This window comes from Coenobita brevimanus, chromosome 110 (assembly GCF_032717465.1).
Source record: "Coenobita brevimanus isolate Jiangsu-jjx chromosome 110, ASM3271746v2, whole genome shotgun sequence".
Lineage (NCBI taxonomy): Eukaryota > Metazoa > Arthropoda > Malacostraca > Decapoda > Coenobitidae > Coenobita > Coenobita brevimanus.
The window spans coordinates 12,857,950-12,874,232 of NC_137063.1; the positions used below are offsets into that span (position 1 = coordinate 12,857,950).

A 16,283-nucleotide genomic window follows, 5' to 3' on the forward strand; every position below is an offset into this window, starting at 1 on the left:
AAATATTGGAAATGGGTAAAAGTACCAAGAGGCCATCACTGAATTATTTGTTGGGTAATGAATTAATCACAAAAACGAGAGAAGAGGAAGATTTGGGAGTGTTGGTTTAAGATAGTTTGTCACCTGAAAAACATATTAACATGATAATTAGAGAGACGTATAAACTCTTGACTAATGTAAGAGTAGCATTTCATTATATAGATGAGGAGATGATGAAAAAATTGATAATGGCCATGATCCGCCCCAGGTTAGAATATGCAGCGGTAGTGTGGTTTCCATACAAAAGGAAAGATATAAACATGATTGAGAGAATACAAAGAACAGCAACCAAGATAGTCCCCAGTCTGGCAGATCTGTCACACAGAGAGAGGCTAGAAAAGCTGAATTTGCCTTCCTTAGAGGAAAGGAGACAGAGGGGAGACATGATTGCAGTGTTCAGGACCATGATAGGAGTAAATAAATTTGACCGAGAAGATCTGTTTATATGGGATAAGAGAGCAACAAGAGGACACGGAATGAAATATAAGAAGTCAAGCTGCTTGAAGGATATCAAGAAATATAGCTTTCCTTATAGAAGTATAGACCTGTGGAATAGCCTGGACAAAGAAATCGTCCAGTCTAAAAACTTAAACGGTTTAAAACTAAATTTGACTTGCTGAGAAACAGCGACGGGAATCCACGAGCATAGCACATTTCATGTATATTACAGTTAGGTATATTAGGTAAATACATAAATAGGCCTATTTGGAACGACTAGACGAAGAGGTGGTGCAGGCGAAAAACATTCATGTGTGTAAAAGTAGACTAGATAAATGTGGATATGGAGACAGGACAACACGAGCATTGCTCAATTCCTGTATACTACAAATTGGTTACTAGGTAAATACACACACACACACACACACACACACACACACACACACACACACACACACACACACACACACACACACTACCCTAGGGCTCTGTCTTAGCTCCAGTAATGTTTCTGATATATATAAATGATTTGCCAGAAGGTTTAAATTGTTACATAAGTATGTTTGCAGATGATGCTAAAATCATGAAACATATTTAATGCATTAACATTTGTAAAACACTGCAAGAGGACTTGGACAAACTCCACAGTTGGAGCCAGACTTGAAAAATGGATTTTAATTCCAAGAAGTGTCCTATGTTAGAAATGGGAATACACTCAATTCTCGTAAATCGCGTGTTCATAAATCATGATTTGTAAATCATGGCTAGGTGGCCGTCAGACTGCTGGCAACCTTAAATCACTGTTAAGTCACGAAAATCACGGACCTAGGCACCCAAGTGGGCCTTTTCCGAGGAGAACCATACACCACAGCATTCAAACTGAAAATCACGACCCAACAACCAGTCACCACGTGTCCCTGGTGGCATATGTGCATACTAATTTCGCCATGTTGTTGTTGTTCTTGTCCCGCCAGTCTGCACACTACAGACCGTCGCTGTGGCGTATGAGAGTTACCTGCCTTTTTTGTGCAACATCCCCCCGCCTCCTACATGCCATGGCCCCTTCCGACCCCACGATGATGCGCTCCAAGCAGTATGGCATCAAGAAGCTGCCTCAGTTGTTGTACGGTCAACGTTTGGTACTCATTCGTCGTGTTGAGAGGGGAGAGAAGTTTTCAACGCAAGCGAAAGAGTTTGGGAAGAACAAGTGCTGAGAGGTTCTGAGTTCTTCCCAACACCACCCCACTCCATTCACTTAAGCAATTTCATCATAGGATTAAGGTGAGATCCCTTAACATGGCATATTTCTATTTAACCCGCCCCATCCTGACGTTTTTGGACCTTTTTTTTTTTTTTGGCTCAAACATCCACTTTTGGTGAGAAACATCAAAAATTCATAGAGAAATCGCTCACCTGAGGTTTAAAATACCCATTTTAGGTACAAGTCCTTCCTTACCTGACTGGGTTTTCTAACAGGCTGGCACCAAAGAAAATGAGTTCTATGGGAGGGTAACTATTTTATCCACTCATAAACAGTATTTATTTATTTACTTGGTACAAATTTATATGTAGTACAAGGGTATATTGGTTTTCAAACAGTAATATAGGCATTATAAGCATTGTTTCACTCACCAACTCGTCACCATTCATGACCTTTTTTTTCCCACATTACCTGATCATCATTTCTTCCTCTAATGCTATGTAAACATTGTCCTCCACATTGTCATCGATTGGGGAATCACTCTGGCCCTGAATGTCTTTATTGGCCAGGTCACTGGTAACAGGTGAATTTCCGAGACAATGGCATGCAGGGGGGGGGGGGAGAGGTTATGCGGTGTAAGGCATTGTTCCTGCTTGGCATCTTGTAGAGGAATAGAGGAAGGTGTCGCGTGTATACGTGCCAAAAATCACTCGCAAAATCACTCGCGAAAATTGAAAATTGTGCAAATTAGGGACCTTGCAATGTTGCCGCGTTAATTCACGTCACCGGGACAGCGTGGGTTAATACATGCACTGAACATTCCTAAATTTGTATGTTTGTGTTTGATGGTGCCTAGATAGGTGTAGGTAGGGTGCTGTGGAGGCGGGTTGACCAAAGTCCAGACCCAAATTAATTTTTCACATAAGAGTTATTATTTATAAATCACGGAATTCGTAAATCACGGCAGTGGTCCTGACCCAAATTGCCGCGATTTACAAGGATTGAGTGTAAATGAAAAAAGACTGCACTGGCCATATAAAATGGGCAATGAGATAATTAGTAAAAGAAAAGATAAGAAGGACTTGGGAGTGATTATTCAGGGTGACTTGTCACCAGAAAAGCATATAAACAGAATCATTGGAGGCGCTTATGAATTACTAACTAACATGGGAGTGGCTTTTAATTATATGGATGAGGAAATGCTGAGGGAATTGATAGTGAGCGTGATATGACCAAAACTAGAATATGCGGCTGTGGTATGGTCACCTCATTTGGAGAGGCATATTGATAAACTGGAGAGGGTTCAGTAGATGGCAGCAAGGATGATACCATGCCTAAGGGAACTGACCTATGAGGAGAGATTGGAAAAATAGAAGTTACCAACACTACGCGAGAGAAAGGAAAGAGGTGACTTGATCACGATGTTTAGAAATGTAAGAGAACTGGAAAGGGTGGACAGAGAGGATCTTCTTGTGTTGGATGATGGAAGAACAAGAGGAAAGTAGATGTCTTAATGATCTTAAAAGGTTCAGTTTCCCGAACAGAAGCATAGGTATTTGGAATGACTTAGATGAAGAGGTGATGCAGGCAAAAAACATTCGTGTGTTTAAAACTTGGCTGGGTAAATGTAGATATGGAGACAGGACAACATGAGCTTAGCCCAATTCCTGTATACTGCAAGTAGGTAAATACAAATAGGTAAACACACACACACACACACACACACACACACACACACACACACACACACACACACACACACACACACACACACACACACACACACAGAAAGACAGTTTGGTTTCAGAAAAGGAAAATCATGTGTTACTAATCTGTTGAGCTACTATGACAGAGTAACAAACACAATACAGGAAAGGGAAGGATGGGTGGACAGTATCTATTTAGATTTCAAGAAAGCTTTTGACACAGTACCACACCAAAGACTTTTATGGAAACTGTACCATCAAGGAGGAATTCGAGGCAAACTGTTTTGTTGGATCCAAGACTTTCTCATAAAAAGAGAAATGAGGACAGTACTAAGAGGAAACTACTCATCATGGAAAGAAGTGACTAGTGGAGTACCACAGGGTTCAGTGCTGGCACCAATCATGTTTTCAGTGTATATAAATGATATAAACAATAACACTGGAAATGAGAGCTATCTGAATATGTTTGCAGATGATGCAAAAATACAAAGGAGAATTACTAACACAGACTCTTGTAAAGAGCTACGAGAAGAATTAAATAAACTTCATGAATGGAGTAGTACATGGCAAATGGAATTCAATGTGGACAAGTGTCATGTGATCAAGTTTGGTAAAACTAGAAAAAGACCTGATTGGGATTATAAGTTAGGAAATAAAACCCTATACACATCAGAAAGAGAGAAAGAACTAGGTGTGATTATCAATAACAGACTATCTCCGGCTGACCACATCAGCGAGAAGGTACGGAACATGTATACACTGCTTGCAAATATGAGAATAGCATTCACATACATAAATGAAGACATGCTAAGAAAGATAATAACATCATTCATTAGACCAACCCTGGAATATGCATCAGTAGTCTGGAGTCCTCATCTCAAAAAGCATATAGACAAAATTGAAAAAGTTCAAAGGGCCGCTACAAGATGGATACCAGCTTAAGGGACCTAAGCAACGAAGAAAGACTAAATAAACTGAATCTACCAACACTACAGGAGAGAAGGAAAAGAGGTGACATAGTAATGCTATATAAGTGCATATCAGGAAAGGAGAAAATAGACATAAATAATTACTTAACATATGGAGAAGCATCAGCAAGAGGACACTGCAAAAAACTGCATAAGAAGAGAGGTGATAAAGACGTAAGGAAATTCAGTTTCCCAAACAGAGCAATTGATCAATGGAATGCACTACCGAATGAAATAGTGTGTGCCAAAACAATTCACAAATTTAAGGATATGTACGATAAATATGGTTTAAGACACAGGACAGTACGAGCTTGACTCATTCCTGTAAAGATACAATTAGGTAAGAACACACACACACACACACACACACACACACACACACACACACACACACACACACACACACAGACACACACACACACACACACATCGGAGGTAGACGTCCGTCATCGGCGCTCCGTACCAGACCAACGCGGCCAGTGGCATTACCTAAATTAGTATCTTTGAATGAGTCAAGCTCTGTACCAGGTTAGACTAAATGATTTTTCATTATTAAAAGGAAAAGAAATAATTAGTTTAAATAAGACTGGTTCAAACAAAACAAAGAACCACGATGCGCTGAGTCAGCTGGGTTTGTTTAGACTACAGCAACACAGGGAAAGTGTACATACTCTGTAAGTACATACTCTGTTCATTTAGTATTACAAAAAGGATACATACTTCAGTAAAACAAATTTGGAAAAGAAAAGGGATAAAAGTAAAAAGCAAAATGATGATTTCTACCAAGAACTGGTTGAAGTGGAGACTCACAATAGACTGGTTGAACGTGTACACAAACTAGAAATGGCTTTCAAAAATGAAATTGATGAAATAAAGAAGCAAATGCACTTGCAAAAGGAAGAGATAGAAAAACTAGGAAGGGAGGCCAATAAGAAAGACACAACCATCAGTGAACTAACCGTGGAATTGAGTACGCTTAGGAAGAAAGTGAGTGAAATGGCAAGTACAGTAGTCAATCACGAGAGTGTTATGGAAGAATTCAAAAATAACACAGAGACAATTAGGCAAGCAAGCAGTCTTATGGACCAGAGCAGTGATATTGAGGAGAAGATAACACAGGTGAATGAAGCTGTGCAAAGCTACAAAAATGATGTAGAAACCACGTATGCTGAAATGGTGAAAGTAAAGAAAGACTTAGAAACAAGAGTGGAGGAAAAAAGCATTAAAAAGAAAGTGAAAAGAATAATCCAAAACAATCCGAAGTTAGTCAGAGATTCAGTAGAGATAAATAAATCAATAGTAATCACTGGTATAGAAGAGGAAGAAGTTAAAAACAAGATCACTAGAGACAAAAAGGAGATGGCAAATGTAATGAGCTTACTGAAAGAAGTATCAGAGGAAATCTGTAGTAAAGACATAGAGGAACACAAAAGGTTAGGGAAATACGAGAAAAGCAAGACAAGACCTCTAAAGGTGACTTTCCAGAGTGTAAACACTGTGGAAGAGATACTAAAAAATGCAAAGAATCTTATGGAAAAAGAGGGGTTAAAAAATGTATGGATAAAAAGATGCCTAACACAAGAGGAACTGGAATTACTGAAAGAGAAAAGGGAGGAAGCAAAAACAAAAAATGAGGGAAGATCAGAAGAGGAGAAGAAGAAATTTTTTTACAAAGTAATAGGATTGCAGGTACGAAAGTGGTACACAAACAGGATGGAAGAAAAAGGAGGAAGGTAGTAGAACCATGTCATGACAAGTATATAAACAAGATGATAAAGTTGATGTACTCAAATGTGGATGGAATGGTATCGAAATTACTAGAGATGAATGATTATGTCAGAGAAAATGAACCACAAATAATATGCCTAACTGAGACAAAATTAACACCAAGGATATCCAGTGACATACTAAACTTAGAGGAATACAATATATGGAGAAGAGACAGAAATTTAAAAAAAGGAGGAGGAATTATAATATTAACTAAGAAAAATCTAAAAGTCAAGGAAATAAACCTAGATATACCATCACAAGTAGAACTGATTGCAGTAGAGAGCGACACATCTGAAGGTAAAGTAATTGTAGCCAATTTGTACATGCCACCCAGATCAAACACATGGGAAAGAGACGAATATGAGGACCAGGTAGAGAGTACAATTCAGAGTATAAGATCATTGCTACATAAAATGGAAGAGAAATCGGAAAGAATTATACTAACTGGGGACTTCAATACAAATATAAATTGGAATACTCTAGATATAAATAGCCAAGAAAGCTGTTGGGACCAAAAGCTCCTGGATCTCGTACAAGAGTTTTTCTTAACGCAACATGTGAGGGAAACCACCAGAAAAAGAGGACTTGATGTACCTTCAGTGCTAGATCTAATATTTACTAGGCAAGAAAATGACATTGACAGTTTAATATATCACCATCCACTCGGCAAAAGCGATCATGCAGGATAGCATATGACATAGTAAACAGCAATGACAGTTACAAAAAGAGCCTAAACTATAAAAAGGGAAATTATCAAGACCTAAAGAAGTACTGTATTTCTTAGAAGTTGATGGGGAAAATGAGCTTAGAGGAGAAGATTTAAATGCTGTATATAAAAATTTTTGTGAATTTTATGAAATAGGAGTCCAGAAGTACATCCCACTGCACAAAGAAGCAGATAAGAAAATACAGAAATGGTTCAATACAGAATGTAAAAAATCAAAAGAAAGAAGAGATTTGTTGTGGAATAGATACAGAAGACACAATAGTGAAAGGGCGTATAATAATTACAAACAGGCAAGAAACGACTATACAAGAATAAGGAGGGAAGCCCAGAAACAGTTTGAGGAGGATATAATAAATAAAAGGAGTGATCAACCAAAGCTGTTTTACAGCTATATCAGAAGCAAAACCAAAGTAAAAGATATAATACAATCCATTACGGACGAGGGAATCACTTATACACAAGAGAAAGATATTTGTGAAGCACTAAATAAGAATTTCCAATTAGTTTTTACAGAAGAAAAACATTTTGAGAGGGACTATGTGGAACACGCATGTCCACACATACTACCAGATATACAAATAGCAGAAAAAGTAATACAGGAGGAGTTAAGTAGATTAGACAGAGGAAAAGCAAGTGGTCCTGATGAAATTTCATGTTGGGTATTACGAGAATGTGCAAAGGAGTTAAGTAAACCATTATTTTTAATTTTCAAGAAATCCTTGAGTCAAGGGAAACTACCTGATATTTGGAAAAAAGCAAATATAGTCCCCTTATTCAAGAAAGGAAATAGACAAAATCCTCTCAACTATCGACCAGTATCACTGACCAGTGTTGTAAGCAAGGTACAGTATTAGAAAAACTTATAAGAAAAGCTTGGGTAAATCATCTAGAAGAACACAGTATGATAACAGAAAGACAGTTTGGTTTCAGAAAAGGAAAATCATGTGTTACTAATCTGTTGAGCTACTATGACAGAGTAACAAACACAATACAGGAAAGGGAAGGATGGGTGGACAGTATCTATTTAGATTTCAAGAAAGCTTTTGACACAGTACCACACCAAAGACTTTTATGGAAACTGTACCATCAAGGAGGAATTCGAGGCAAACTGTTTTGTTGGATGCAAGACTTTCTCATAAAAAGAGAACTGAGGACAGTACTAAGAGGAAACTACTCATCATGGAAAGAAGTGACTAGTGGAGTACCACAGGGTTCGGTGCTGGCACCAATCATGTTTTTAGTGTATATAAATGATATAAACAGTAACACTGGAAATGAGAGCTATCTGAATATGTTTGCAGATGATGCAAAAATACAGAGGAGAATTACTAGCACAGACTCTTGTAGGGAGCTACAAGAAGAATGAAATAAATTTCATGAATGGAGTAGTACATGGCAAATGGAATTCAGTGTGGACAAGTGTCATGTAATGAAGTTTGGTAAAAGTGGAAAAAGACCTGATTGGGATTATAAGTTAGGAAATAAAACCCTATACACATCAGAAAGAGAGAAGGACCTAGGTGTGATTATCAATAACAGACTATCTCCGGCTGACCACATCAGCGAGAAGGTACGGAACATGTATACACTGCTTGCAAATATGAGAATAGCATTCACATACATAAATGAAGACATGCTAAGAAGGATAATAACATCATTCATTAGACCAACCCTGGAATATGCATCAGTAGTCTGGAGTCCTCATCTCAAAAAGCATATAGACAGGATTGAAAAAGTTCAAAGGGCCGCTACAAGATGGATACCAAGCTTAAGGGACCTAAGCTACGAAGAAAGACTAAATAAACTGAATCTACCAACACTACAGGAGAGAAGGAAAAGAGGTGACATGATAATGCTATATAAGTGCATATCAGGAAAGGAGAAAATAGACATAAATGATTACTTAACATATGGAGAAGCATCAGCAAGAGGACACTGCAAAAAACTGCATAAGAAGAGAGGTGATAAAGACGTAAGGAAATTCAGTTTCCCAAACAGAGCAATTGATCAATGGAATGCACTACCGAATGAAATAGTGTGTGCCAAAACAATTCACAAATTTGAGGATATGTACGATAAATATGGTTTAAGACACGGGACAGTACGAGCTTGACTCATTCCTGTAAAGATACAATTAGGTAAGAACACACACACACACACACACACACACACACACACACACACACACACCATTATTTTGTAGCCTGACTTGAATATCACTATTCCCACCAGAACTAGATATCATTCCTTGTTTTATTGGCATTTTTTTTCTCAAACCTTCTTTGTAACCCATTTCATTTTTCCACTTCTTTCATGTTTCCTCACCTTCCCTCTCATTCACTGCAATCATCACCAAGTCATCAGTAGGACAGGGAGTAGTCTTAGCACCAGCTGAACATGGCAGTACTTATGAGGTAGATGGAAAGCTAGTAACATGGAAAGTTTGAGCTCCCATTTCACCAGCTGTCAGGACTAGTGTCTGATCATCCCCCTTTGGTGAACATTTCAGTGGTTAATACAAGGAGTAGGCCAGCATACTCTTCTCTACATTTTCCCCTTTCTGTCTACACCAGACAACATGCACATTATACACCACATTTGCTGTTCCAAAATTTGCTTAAATGGCATCTCAGCACCCAGCCTTGGAGTCCTGGGTGGGGTAGAGGGGATCATAAATGTCTCCCCCACCCACCCCTCTCCTTGTGATGACCAAGTGAGATGCATGGGACCTGTGTCTGACTCACTTTCTTTTAATTTCTGCAACTTCTGTGGTCTTTCCTCAAATTTTCTTTCTGTTGAACACCACCTCATTTCCTCTACACCTAACATTTTCTTCCTTACTGAGACTCAGCTGACTGAGGTGTGAGAGTAGACCCTTCTCTGGATCCTCCAACATTCTCTGTACTCTCTTCAAAGCCAAGGTTTTTGTTGTGTATGTACGTAACAATATATCTTACTCGTGTTCCTGAACTTGAATCCTTTGAATTCTGTGCTTTGTGGCTTTGACTGTCCTGGCATTCTCTGGCTAAATGTATCTCCTCAGGTTTCTTATCCCCTAATTCAGCCAGCTATGAAAAATTTTTCTACTTTCTTTCTTCCAACAGGGAACACATTCTGTCAATTTTTCCTTTCTCTGAAATCTCCATTCTGTTTGATTTTAATGGTCACCACCACCTTCGGATCTCATCTCGATTCACAGATCTGTCTGTTGAACAAGCCAATCCCAGACCAGGGCAGCTTGTACAGCACCCTACCTGTATCCCTGACCACCTTGGAGGAGGTTCCAACATTTTTGACGTTTTCTAATTATTCCTTCTGCTTACTCTAATATTTTTTCTCCATTGGACTTCTCCAGTCACAACCTTATCACTTTAACCTGTCTTGTTGCTACTGTAAGACCTGTGGAACCTCCCAAGAAGCAGCAGCTTTAGCACTTTGGGACTGCTAGTTGGGAAGCCCTATGGCAGTACTTTGATTTATTGAGTACCTCTTCCATGGCTGAAAGCCATCTGAATGTGCCTTGCACATTAGAGAAGTTATTCTTTCAGGCATAGAAGTATACATTCCTTACTCGTAGCCTTTGACTGATGGGAAAAAAAGAACTTGGTTTAATCATGCCTCTTCTAATGCTGTCCACAACATGGAGAAGGCCTACAAAAGGTACCAGCACCAACCCACTCTTCACTCTTTTATGTTTTTTTCCCCAGAATTGTGCTAAGTGTGTTCTTCACTCTGCCAAGAATTATTTTATTTGTACTAACTGCCCTGATCTGTCTGACTTAAATTCTTCCCACTCCTTTTGGCACCTTGCTAAAAGTGTTTCAAACAACTAACTTTTACCTCCTTCCCTCTTTTCCACTTTGATGGCTCAGAAGCTGTTTCTTCTACAGAAAAGACAACTCTTTGCTCAGACTTTCTCCTCAAATTCCATCTCAGATGATTTCAGTGCTGCTTCTCCATCTCTACCACCCCCGGCTTCTCCCTGACTAACATCAAAATGTCTTCAGTTGATGTACTTTCTGTCCTCACTGACTTGAGTAATAACAAGGGATAGAAGCCGGATGGGGAACCTCCTTTTTGTTCTGAAGAACTGTACTTCTGTGCTTACACCCTGCCTAGGTCAACTTTTTCACTTTTTGTCTGTTGACTTGTACCTTTTGGAAGTTTGCTCCCTTTCAGCTTGTCCCGAAAAAGGATTATTGTTCCCAGCCTTGTAACTGTTGCTTTATTGCTTAACATCCATTGTTTCTAAAGTTTTGGAATCTTTTCTTTAACTCCTATGCACCGGTTGCCGTGTATAGCCGTCACGATTTTGGGCATGGAGCAAAGGGTTCACGTGTATAGCCGCAAGCGTCTTCCTGCCACCCTTTGAACTTTACCTTATCCTTACTCATCAACAGGACCACCTGGAGAGGTAGAGATACTTTCATTTGAAAGAGGAAGAGTTGGTGAGTCATATGTATCTTTAATTTCTTCTCTGTCTATATTTTAGGGTTTGAAGTTAGGGTATTTTTTTTCCAAAATCACGGAAGTCCCTCGTAGAGAGAAGCATGCGACATCGAAAAACCCCTGGTGTGTACGGGTAAAAAATAAATTAAAGCACCTTTCCTAATATAAGTCTGTCTGTCAATTGCTAGACACCTTAATCCCATAAGGGATGGCCACAAACAAATCACCTCAGTGTCGCCCTGTCCCCCACTATTTCACTGCCCTCCCCCCAGCTCACATCCCCCTCTCTCATATACCTCTCCACTCCACCCCACCATCTCATCCTCGGCCTCCCCCTGCCTCTCCCCCCCTCCACCTCATTCACATATACTCTCCTCGTTAGTCTCTCATTCTCCATCCTCTCCACATGCCCAAACCATCTCATTGTATCTCTCATAATACTTTCTATCACATCCACATCCACACCACAATGCTTCTTCATTTCCTCATTTGTGTCTGTCTCTACATGTAACTCCACATGTTCCTCCCAAGTAACTCATTTCCACTGCTTTCACTATTGACTTGTCCTTCCAACAATGTCCAAGCATTGCTTCCATATATTAGAGTTGGTATCATGATACTATCATCTATCTATCTATCTATCTATAGCCCGACGCCCTAATCCCGCAAAGGGTGGCCGCAGACAAAACGCCTCCAAGTCACTCTGTCACCCACCATTTGACTACTCTCCCCCCAACTCACCCCCCCTCCCTCATATACCTCTCATCTCCATCCCTCCACCTCATCCTCGGTCTACCCCTCCCTCTCCCTCCCTCCACCTCACCTACATACACCCTCTTAGTCAGTCTTTCATTCTCCATTCTCTCCACATGTCCAAACCACCTCAGTGTATTTCTCCTAATCTTTTCAACCACATCCACATCTACCCCACAACGTTCCTTCACTTCTTCATTCGTCAACCTGTCCCTCCACGTCGCTCCACATGCTCCTTTCAAGTAACTCATTTCCACTGCTCTCACTCTTGACTTGTTCCCCTCTTGCAAGGTCCACGCCTCACTTCCATACGTCAGGGTAGGGATCACAATACCATCATGCAGTGACTTCTTAACTTCCATACTCACCTCCCTATTTCTCATCACTGCTTTCAGTGTACCAACAACCTATCTTCCCTGCTGTACCCTTTCACGTACTTCATCCCCCAAAGTTCCATCCTTACTCATCACACTACCCAAGTACTTGAATGCACTCACATTCTCCATATCCTCACCATCCAACCTCACTGCACACTCTGTGACTTCATTCCTCTCAAACACCATAACTTTACTTTTGTTTAAATTAACTTTCAGCTTCCTCCTCCTACACACTGTCCCAAATTCACTCACCAAACCTTGCAACTCCCATTCATCTTCACTCAACAATACTGTATCATCAGCAAACAGCAACACCAGAAGCTTCCAAATCTCACCCTCATTCATTAGGGCCACCCCCACATCCACTGCCCTACCTTGCACCTCCTTTACAACCCCATCCATATATATATTAAACAGCCATGGAGACATCACACACCCCTGTTTCAGTCCCACATTGAGATCAAAGAACTCACTCAGCTCACCATCCACTCGCACCGTAGCCCTAGCTCCCTTGTACATACTCTTCACAGCACTCGACAATTTCCCCTCCACTCCATATATTCTTAATACCTTCCACATACCTTGCCTATCTATTCTGTCATAAGCTTTCTCCAAGTCCATGAAGGCAGCATACACTTTCCTTCCCTTCTCTAGATACTTCTCCACTAAACATCTTAGAAGAAATATCTGATCTACACACCCTTTTCCCTTCCTAAATCCCCCTTGTTCTTCTCCAACTAGCTCCTCTGTCATATGCCTAACCCTGTCAATGAGTATGCTACCATATATTTTACCAGTCACACTAAGAAGGCAAATACCCCTATGGTTACCACATACTTCTCTCTCCCCTTTTCCTTTGTACAGAGGAACAATTATACCTGATTTCCAGCCAATGGCCATACCACATTGAGTACACCGCTTCCCGTTCGATCAGCGAAGTTAAGCAACGTTGGGTCTGGTTAGTACTTGGATGGGTGACCGCCTGGGAACACCAGATGCTGTTGGCATCCCTATGTCCAGTGGGGTTGGTGGAGGATTAGTGCCCCTCCCTGTAAAACAATTAACTCTAAGCCCTTGGCCACCCTGTCTGGGATACATGGCGTCTGGCAATGAATGAATGAATGAATGGAACCCTTCCCTCTTCCCAAGCCAATCTACACAACTTCCATATCCACTCCACAACAATCTCACCCCCATACCTAAGCATTTCACCACACACTTCATCAATTCCTGGGGCCTTTCTCAGCTTAATCTTCTTCATCGCTTCCACTACGTCCGACCTACTGATCTCTTCCTCCCTCCTCTCATCTCTTCTTCTCCCAGCCATTCTGCAACCACTTATACTCACACTGCTATCACTCTCTACATTCAACAAATCCTCAAAGTGCTCCTTCCATCTCCTCAATTTCTCTCTCTTCTCCACCAACAATCTATAATTCCTATCTTTCACTCCCCTACTATTTCCCCTTTCACACTGCCTTACTTTCTTTACCTCCTTCCAAAACAATTTCTTACTCTCCCTCCATTTCACACTCAGATTCCTCCCAAACTCTTCATCCACTTTCTTCTTACTCTCCTTCACCAGTCTCTTAACCTCCCTTCTCCTGCTCACATATACCTCTCTCTTCTCTCTCTCATCTTCTCCCCTACCTCTACTCGCCAACCATTCACCATATGCCTTCTTCTTTTGTTCCACAGCTCGTTTCACCTCATCATTCCACCATGCTGTCCCTTGCACACCCTGCATCTCCTCCTCACTCCACAAACCGCCTCACACGCTGCACTTATCTCTTCCGTGAATATCTTACATACGTCTTCCACCCCTTCCATCTGCTCTAGCTCATACCTTCCCAATCTTTCTTCCACTATGCTCTTATTCTCTGTCCTTTTCTCACTATCTTGCAATTTCTCCACTCTTCTCACAGGAGCTGCTTTCCTGTCTTCCCCTTCATCTCCTCAACCACTTTCTTTGCAGCTCTACCTTGGCCATCACTAAGTGATGGTCCGAGACTCCATTCCCCCACCCTCTCCACAGCCTTGCATCCAACACTTGTCTTCTCATTCGCTATCATGCTGTGACTTTTTTAGTTTCATCTGCATTTTCTTATTTCTTATCACTGCTGTGAAAGAACCAGCAACCTTTCTTCCTTATTGTACTCTTTCAAGCACTTCATCCTTCAAATTTCCAGTCTTTCTCATCACACTACCCAAGTACATAAATGTGCTCACATTTTCCATTTCCTCATCACCCAACCTCACTGTACATTCAGTGGCTTCATTTCTGTCGAAGACCATAACTTTACTCTTCCTTACTGTCACCTTTAGATTCTGTTTCTTACACTCCCAGACTCATTCACCAAGCATTGCAGTTCCCCTTCGTCATCACTTAACGATGCAGTATCATCTGCAAACAACTATACAGGGAGTTTCCAAACTCTGTCTTCTCTTATTAGGGCCACTCCAGAGTCCAATGCTCTACCTTGTATCTCTTTTCATAACCCCATCAGTGTATAGATTGAACAACCATGGAGACATGACATATCCATGTTTCAATCCAACAGTCAGAGAGAATTATTCACTCTATTCAGTATCCACATTGCAGCCACAGAACCCTCATACATTCTTTTCATGGCATTCAGCAACTTCCCATTTACTCCACATATTCTTAATATTTTCACATTCCTTGTTTATCCACTCTGTCAAATGCTTTCTCCAGATCCATAAAGGTTGCATACAACTTTTTTCCCTTCTTTAGAAACTTTCCCACTCAAGACCTCAGGGTGAATATCTGATCTACACAGCCTGTTTCCCCCTAAAAACTCCCCTGTTCTTCAACTAATTCCCTTTTTATTTCCCTGACTCTGTCAGAAAGTATCCTACCATATGCTTTGCCTATTACACTAAGAAGACGAATGCCCTTATGATTACCTCACACTTCTTTTTCCCCTTTTCCTTTGTACATGGGAAGAATTATACCTGACTTCCAATTCTCTGGGACTCTACCTTCCTCCCAGGCCAATCTGCACATCTTCCATGTCTATTCTACTACTATCTCTCCTCCATGCTTCTGCATTTCACCACACACCCATCAGTTCCTGGGGCTTTTCCCATTTTAACATTCTTCATTGCCTACACTACTTCCATTGTACTGATCTCCTCCTCTCATCTCACCACCCTCCTTCTCCGAGGCATTCGCCAGCTACTTATACTTGCATTACTTTCATTCCTTATGTTTAACAGTTCCTTGAAGTGTTCTCTCTGTCAGCTCACTTTGTCTCCCTTCTCTACTATCAATCTACCATTTTTATCTTTCACTCCCTTACTAACTTCTTTATCACCCCTCTCGAACTCTCTGTACCTTGTTCCATAACATTTTCTTACATTCTCTCCACTATACAGTAATTCATTCCAAATTCCTCATCCCTTCTCTTATTGTCTCATACTAATCTTTTCACCTCTCTCTTCCTCTCTACATATCTCTCTTCTGTTTCTCAACTTCCTACATGTCTCTGCTTCCCATCCACTCACTATATGCTTTGTTCTTTTGCACTACAGCTTGCCTCACCTCTTCATTCCATGCTGTTCCTTGCACCCCCTTTTGCCTTCCCTTCAGCCCACACACAACCTCATATGTTGCACAGATTTCCAAAGTGAATATCTTGCACACACCTTCTACCTCACCCATCTCCTCCAAATCATATTTACCCAATTGCTCCTCCTCTTCTCTCTTATACTCTGCCTTTTTTCTATCCTTTTGCAACCTTTCTACCTTCCTTGTATGGACTGCCTCCTCCTGATGTTCCCTCCTTCTATTCCTTCATTGCACTTGAACCTTGACTTTCGCCTTTATCAAAT

General features: G+C 40.6%; 1 protein-coding gene and 1 non-coding gene across 2 annotated transcripts in view; both read left to right on the plus strand.

The window, feature by feature from the left end:
* LOC145417308 (SID1 transmembrane family member 1-like) overlaps positions 1–16,283 on the plus strand; it is an 87,354-nt gene that overhangs the window by 12,300 nt on the left and 58,771 nt on the right. The gene's annotated exons all lie outside the window — the stretch shown is intronic.
* LOC145417667 (5S ribosomal RNA) lies at positions 13,317–13,435 on the plus strand. The gene has a single exon (XR_013900532.1). It is a non-coding gene; the product is annotated as a 5S ribosomal RNA (ribosomal RNA).